Source organism: Oncorhynchus kisutch, linkage group LG16, assembly GCF_002021735.2.
Source record: "Oncorhynchus kisutch isolate 150728-3 linkage group LG16, Okis_V2, whole genome shotgun sequence".
Lineage (NCBI taxonomy): Eukaryota > Metazoa > Chordata > Actinopteri > Salmoniformes > Salmonidae > Oncorhynchus > Oncorhynchus kisutch.
The window spans coordinates 52,243,456-52,251,886 of record NC_034189.2 but is presented as its reverse complement, the minus strand read 5'-3'; positions in this window follow the sequence as shown (position 1 = coordinate 52,251,886).

The following is an 8,431-nucleotide window of genomic DNA, read 5'->3' as shown; positions in this document are numbered from 1 at the left end:
GTGGGTGGGTTGGTCTGATTGGTCAAACTACGAATTATTGACCAAAGATCAGAATTGGGCTGCCTGTGGAAACACAGCTTTAAGTGACCACTGTGGGTATCAAACCCACAACAACAGTAATGTTACAAACACCAATGACTGAAGCTTCATGGGCCAGTTGGTTTATTTTTTTAAACTATTTTACCTGGCAACAAAGCAGGTCAAATTCATATGGTGGTTTTAGTATGACAAACAACTCTGACTTTCTCTGCCGACTCAAATGTTTATTGCAGACCTGGGTGTGTTGTGTCCTATTTTTCCCTCTCCCCTCTGATAATACCTTCTCAGATATATAAAAAGCAAACTGGTAAACAGTCCAGTCAAAACAAAAGACAACTTATGACCTGTCCTAGATGGTTACCACCCCTTCTCTAACCCCACAGAGCACGCCCACGTGTGACGTGTCAACACAACCCCTTCCATAAGAATACATTTTACATCCCTTTTTCAAGTTAACCTGCTGGTCATTTCAACGGATCAGAGATCAGAGGAGTTATGCTACAAAGTAGGATAAATTACTTTGTCAGTCAACTTTTAAACAACCAGAAATAACTATAGATTGTTTTGGTGAATTAAGAAAACTAAACTGAAGTATGTGTTTTGGTTGTTGAGGCAATTAGGACTATGCCAATTTCAGGCTTATCTTTCAATATTGCCAAGTTATCTGGCTAAGTTATTGATCTTGCTTTGTAGTAAAGCCCTCCGATCAGCTCTGAGTAGTTCACTCCTTGTTGATCACAGGGTTGTGTTGAGGTCCTAATCCCTGCTTTTGTTTGGAGGAGAATGGTACAGCTACGGGCCAGTGCAGATTGATCCGAGGGATTTTCCAACTCCTCCTTATAGGGCACAATAAAGGCTTCATCCCTGCAGATGCCAGACCAGAGCTATGCCCCACCAACAACAACTAAATACCAAGCTATCGGGTGATGGACTGGAAGGGCTCAAAATAGCCATTCTGAAAACCATTTGAGTCTAAAAATCCCTCTGTTAAAATCAAATGAATGGTTTCGAAATGAGTGCTGGAGAAAGGAGTTGTAATTAAAACTCCTCTGAATTGAATATACACGTTACATTTGAAAGACTTATAGGAAGGAAGTGGTGAGGGAAATAAACCAACTGGTGGTTTCAAGAACCACAAAACTGCAACAGCTTAATTGGACTCCTCCGACACAAGCCAAAGCTTTGCATCAACACCGGTAACCACAGGCCCACTAGAGAGCTGTAGCTTAGATTTGACTCTAGAACACTAGGCCACGAACGTTAGCTTACATTTTGATTGTATCTACTGTACATAGCCACCGTATAGATTTAGGTAGGGGGTGATTCAACCCGGTTGAAGGGCGACATGTTGAGAAAGTCTTGATGGAAGAACACCATCAATGCACAAAAACAACCTCACACAGTAGGCTACAAATGTTAGATCCCTGAACAGCAGGGAAATAATCCTGCCGTAACAGGAAATGTGAATTATTGTGTGGATTATAATTAATGGACATTTTTGTATGGGTTGATACATTTTTAGTTAGGGCAAATCAGTCTGACATTTAAAGTGGAAATTACAGACTTTAGAATCCTTTTTAAACCTTGAATACACCACAAGTTGCATTTCCTGCTGTGTTGTACATTTCCTGCAACAACAGGGCGATCAAATTAAGATCTTACATCTGTACTTAGTTTACATGGACATCCTCCAGGGCACTATCTGTAAAGTGAAACACTATGCCGTCTAACCAGGGGTCATGGAGATAGTTGCCAGGGCGACAATGATTGGTATCATCCTGATGGTGTTTCATTTCGGGGTGCTCTAAAATGACTTCTGTCACATAGCACTTAGCATTGGGTGCATGTTTGCGACACATTTTTTTGCAGCTAGCTAGGGGACACTCTACTGCTCTGCTGTAGAGGTAGTTCTTCACCCCCATATTTGAAACTGACAGCTTGTTAACATTGTACGGCTTCTGCAGTAACAGACAGTACATCTCCCTCTCTGCCCTTCCCTTCCAACTGAAGATGGGCTATCATCATGTCTGTGGGTCACATGATAACCTCTAATCAGCAGGGATGACATTACTCTGGTTAGCTCTTCTGGTTAGCTGTATTTCATAGATTAGTTCTTCCTACTACACACAGAGGTCACACTGCTCCAATCCACCATTCTCCTCACAAAACAGCTCTCATGTGGCTACCGCAAGTTCACTCTTCACGATACACATGATGTCATAAAACTACAAATACAATAAAACTATAAATACATCAAATAACAATACCTCCACTAGCTTTCTCCATTATGGCATGGATGTCATTATGTCCTCTTTATGGGTTTGTCAAATAACACACTGGGATAATCTTGGTGTGGGAGTTCTGACTTTCAGTGTGGTTTACTGTTTGTATCTACACCCAGGAGGGATTCTTCTCACCACAAAGTAGTGCAGCAACGACAGCTGCCCCCTGTCCATCCGCTGTCCGTCAACATGACGGATACGCCCCAGGTCTGACACTACTGGGAATCCAAGCCACAGCAGCATCTATAGGATACAAAGAGCATCAGGATTTCCAGTTGGAAGCTGCCCATAGGCACAGGTCTGAAATCAGTTTAGTCTCCCCCAAACCTGACCTTAATCACTTGGGAGGGAGATGTGAAACTGTCCTTACATCAGCATATTGGGGCAACTTTGTCATTCTCCTGGGCCAAGCTGACACGAGGTCGGTTTATGTTTCACCTTGAGATATCTTGCAGCTGGACGTTTTCTCTCTATCAAATACATTTCATGTGTGCATGTATCTCTACCAGCCTTCACTCTCAAAGCTCTAAGCCCCCTTGAGTACCACTCTAAAACTGAGATTGCTTGTTGCCACGTAACGCTTCATCCTATTTAAACATTCCGTCCCCCACCCCCCTCCAACCGTCTCATGTCAGCCAACATTGCCTCTCTTCTATGCAGACTCTGAGGAGCATCCGTGTTGTTATCATGCTCCCTGGCTGGCTTTATTCTTAGCTCTGCTCAGATGTGATAAAAGCCAATTGGCCAATCAGGTGGAGCCTCTCCCCTGCCGAGCCCAGTGATGTCATCAGACACCCCCCACCTCCTGTGACGGACAGGGACCACAGAGATCTCCCAGCCATGTTGCTACTACTAGCATCTGTAGGAGGTCACATGACCAGTGATGCTGTAGGAGACCCATCCCCGAAGCTGGGAGGCCGGGATGAGGTCTAGGGGTTATGTGTGAGGGGGGATAGGTGGGGGGGGGGACCAGTGTAGCACATTCACGCTCATGTGGCATGTGTGCAGCCAGCCTGGCCTGTTGCCATGGTGCCTGTTTAGCTCCTGTCTGAGGTCTGTGGGGAGGCAGGCTGCTCTTCTCCTCTCCTGGCTTCAGGCTTCGCTAAGGGATGGGACACACAGACCCATTCTCCTACCTTTCCCAAACTAGAGCTAGCTAGTAAATACAGTAATGCTTCTCTCTCCATAAATGCTCCATGTGTGAACCTACAGTGTAAAACCCATCCTACCCCAGAAAATGAGTGTCTATTCTCCACTTATACGTTTGACACCATTCTGTACACATTTGACAAACCACTTCATGACATAGGCATGCTACCTTATTACGTGGGACTGTTCCTCCTCTAATAGTTGTTACATACTAACCTGAGAAGGACGCTATTTGAAGCTCGGACAGAAAATCTGAAAACCCTTCAGCACCTGGTGAACACTGATGACACCTCAGTGTGAAGGTGGTCTTCCCAGAGAACCCACAACTCTCATCTTCTCGGCCAATCAGGTTGTGTGTACTCCTTTTGCAGCCCCTCCTCTCAACTCTCTCTGCAGGGATGCAGTTCTTATGTAACGCTAGTAGGGTATTGACTTGCAGGTACATGGGGCCTCCTCTGTTGATGTCAACGTCCTCTCTCTTCAAGGTGTCCTAGCTGTCAGCGTTGTGATGAAATGTAGGCCTATGTGCCATTACACTCTCTTGTAATAGACCTCCCTCTGACTTACTCTCTCATGCTCTCTCTATTTTCCCTCTCTCTCTGCTTCATTTTATGCATAAGACCCCAACTCTTTATAAGACTCCTTCTCTCTCTCGTAACCTCTCCTTCTCTCTTTCTCTCTCTGAATAGCCTCGTTCCCATCTTGCACTAACATGTGAGTTTCGTGATCTGATCAATGTGATCCAGTCACTATCTGATCAAGGTTTGTCGCGTATAATGTGTCTCTTATCTGTCCACTGTGTCCGCATTGTGGCCAGATTAGCTGGTGCCAGATAGGCCGGTGTAATGATGATTTTAATGGTTTGACCAGCTAGATCTGTTTACACTTGATTAATATCCTGACACAATGCGTGTCTGACTACCGTCTAAAAATGTGGGCACAATCAGAATGTGGGCAAGGTCAGGACAAAGGGTGCATGTTAGAACCAGGTATCAACTGGGCTTCTCTTTCTCTCTCTCTTTCTCTGGCACAGAACACCTTCCTTTGAAACACAAAGCGCAGTACTTAAAACCAACTTGTGGGAACGAGGCCGAGCCTTTCAATGCAGACAGTGCTCTCTGTCTCAATAGAACCTAGTGTAACGGATGTGAAACGGCTAGCTTAGTTAGCGGTGTGCGCTAAATAGCGTTTCAATCGGTGACGTCACTTGCTCTGAGACCTTGAAGTAGTGGTTCCCCTTGCTCTGCAAGGGCCGCGGCTTTTGTGGAGCGATGGGTAACGATGCTTCGAGGGTGACTGTTGATGTGTGCAGAGAGTCCCTGGTTCGCGCCTGGGTATGGGCGAGGGGACGGTTTAAAAAGTATACTGTTACACTAGGATGGTTGTACAGTAATGATGTCTATCAGTGTGTAAAGGTTTCCACCACCACCCCATAGTCTGTGAAACAGGGAGTAGAGCCAGGTGAGAAAGTGAATCCAGTGGTGCTGCTGCGTATGTCTGCCGTGCTCAGTTCTCCCTGGGGATCAGGTCTCAGTGTAGCAGTCAATGAATAAGTCATGATGATAGACAGACGCAATACGGTGGCAATAATCAGCCAGATATGGGCCTCTGGAGTCAGGTTCAACATCAGAAACACTGCACTGAGAGATGTGTGTGTGGATACTGAGAGGTGTGTGTGTGTGTGTGTGTGTGTGTGTGTGTGTGTGTGTGTGTGTGTGTGTGTGTGTGTGTGTGTGTGTGTGTGTGTGTGTGTTGTGATGAGGTTAGAGACAGGGTGTGTTGTGATGAGGTTAGAGAGAGTGTGTGTTGTGATGAGGTTAGAGATAGTATGTGTTGTGATGAGGTTAGAGAGAGTGTGTGTTGTGATGAGGTTAGAGAGTGGGTGTGTTGTGATAATGATGTTAAAAAGAGTGTGTTGTGATGAGGTTAGAGAGAGTGTGTGTTGTGATGAGGTTAGAGAGAGGGTGTGTTGTGATGATGTTAGAGAGGGTGTGTTGTAATAAGGTTAGAGAGAGGGTGTGTTGTGATGAGGTTAGAGAGAGGGTGTGTTGTGATGATGTTAGAGAGGGTGTGTTGTGATGTGGTTAGAGAGAGGGTGTGTTGTGATGAGGTTAGAGAGAGTGTGTGTTGTGATAAGGTTAGAGAGAGTGTGTGTTGTGATGAGGTTAGAGAGAGTGTGTGTTGTGATAAGGTTAGAGAGGGTGTGTTGTGGTGGAATGAGAATCTAGATAGTTTCCCAAGCCAAGACCATGGGCCTCAGGTAAGCTAGACTCTAGTGTTGTCTGTCATGGCTCTGTCCTCTGTGCCCTCTGCTCTTCTCCCAGTGTCCTCTAAAGGCCCCTCCTCTCTGCAGTGCCCTGGCTCCTGGCCCACAACAGGTTCCCCAGCCACTCATCTCACACACTGTCTCATTAAGCTATCACCTGCCTGCCCGCCTGCCCGTCGCCTAGTTGGCTGACACTGTGCTGGGACCTCCGTCCGCCATGCCCCCGAGGCTAGTGCCTGCTCCCGCCACCGGTCACAAGATACGCCTCTGTCTCGTGATGTATCCCCATACAGGAGCCTGAAACAGAACCCCACTGTTGGGCCGCTGCCTCTCCTGTCCTGGTCACCCCGGCTACTTAATGTAATTACAGAAAGGGAAGCTAGCCAGGTCTCAACATGCAGTCAGGGACTATGTTAAAAATGATACCCTATACCCTATACAGTGCACTACTTTTGACCAGGGGTAGTGCACTATATTGGTAATAGGGTACGATTTCAGATGCAAACAGGCAGTCAGTTCACCAGTCAGTCTACGCTGCCTGGACACCCTCACCCTGGCCCTGTCACAGCATTACTGAGACGGTTGGAAAATGCACCGTCACTCCACTCCTCATTTGAGGTCCCGGTGGCAAACACATAGGGCTCCCATTCATAAAAGCCTTTCTGATGGAAAACCCAAATAGAGTTGCTGGGATTAAGTTTCAGCTGCTGCGTGTGTTAGAGACAAACTCCAAGAGGAGGAACCTGCGGTGGTGGAGTAACTGACAAATGAGGCAGGTAGGCCTGAGGAAGGAAACACTACTCAATATGGCTGTCATCCCTCAGATTACTCTGTTGTACTTAACTTGAAGATTACTCACAACAACCTCAATGTTTATTTAAGACAAGCTATATACCTTCTGATAAAACTAGAACCAGAGCCAAACTGTATCAGGGCCCAATTCAATCCCCAAAGTTCAGCTTTATAGCGTGATGGAAATTTAAAGGCAATGTTCCCGCTTTAGCAGAGACTGCATTAGGGGGAAACGCTGCACGTTGGCTCAATCAGAAAGTACCTTCACATTTCTATAGCTGAATCAATAACGCTTCAGCTTTCCATATTGAATAGTTCAAAGCTAGCCTTTCTGTAGTCCAAGATGAACTCTTAATTAAGGAGCCTACCTTTACTCCTTCAGGTCCAAGGACCTTCTGTTATCTTCTGAGGTAGACTGGCTCAAAACAGCCAAATACTCCATTTAAATGTGAATGGATTATTAATGGCGATCAGGTTCTAGAAACATTAAGTCATTTACTTACTCATTTCACAGATACAAAATATAGAATTACTGTACATCACAGGAGGCTGCTGAGAGGAGGTCGGCTCATAATGATGGTTGGAACGGCACGGATGGAATGGCATCAAACCCCTGGAAACCATGTGTTTGGTGTATTTGATACCATTCCACTTCAGCCATTACCAAAAGCCCGTTCTCCCCAATTAAGGAGCCACCAACCTCCTGTGCTGTACACTGTTTTAACAGGCTTTATCACAGTTGCAGCCGGCAGTATTTCTCAGTTACAACACGCTTCTGGAGGACTTCTTGTAACCTGGCGATATGTCATGATCAAGGGCTAGTCCTTTCCACATTGGCTCTCGAGTGGCGCAGCGGTCTAAGGCACTGCATCTCAGTGCTAGAGGTGTCACTACAGACCCTGGTTCAATTCCAGGCTGTTTCACTGTGATTGGAAGCCAATTGGCCCATCATTGTCTGGTTTAGGGTTTGGCTGGGGTAGGTCGTCATTGTTAATAAGAATCTGTTCTTAATTGACTTGCCTAGTTAAATAAAACTGTTTAAAAAAAAGAATGAGCAGCATTGTTTTAGTCAGTCACCCAGGTGATGTGTCATAAGCCTGGAGGCTAGCTGAGCTGTGGTAGCCATGGCAGTCTCTCAGGAGATGAGCTGTGGTAACCATGGCAACTGAGGCTAGAAGTGGGAAAAAAACAGAATATCCCTTACTTAGCATTGACAGCTCTCTGTAACATCCTTTATTTCGAGGTGGTTTGTAGTCTTTTCCAAGCCGACAACGCAACAAAAATAATCATTTGACAAGCGGTTTCTCTATTGTCACGTTGTTGCAAAAAAAAAAAAAGAAAACACACAAAAAAACCAGGTCAAATCAAATCTTCTGAAATGCACCGAGTTGACCTTGACAGTCATTAGCGATAGAAAAACAGAGGAAGGGCAGATGCACCAAGGGGAGCTGGTTTGGCAGCACTTATTACTCCCTGATCTGTTAGCATCTGGTTAGAGTTAATAAGGAGTCCGTTTGGATGAAGATGGTCTCCTTTTAATTAAGGGCATTTCAAATCTAACAAGTGTTTTTGCAGGGTTTAAAATACATAAACCCTTTTCCTTTCCAATCCTCACTACTCTCTGAACACTAGCTACTACCAGACTGTTTCACTGAACAATCCCAGACTAGGGTAGGAACGGTCTGATGTGGTTCCATTTCCATCGTCACTGATCTGAAAGGACAGGGAAGGTCACTAAAGCAGAGGTTATAGCTAGGGGTTTGTCCTTTTACCTGTGCTGTTCTTTCAGATCAGTGCACATTGAAAGGAAATGAGACAAGGAGAGGACTCCACTTTAGACTAGTGCGGTGTGTCCTTACAGCAGGGTATTGGTCTTGTTTCAGAGAGACTGGAATAAAGAAAG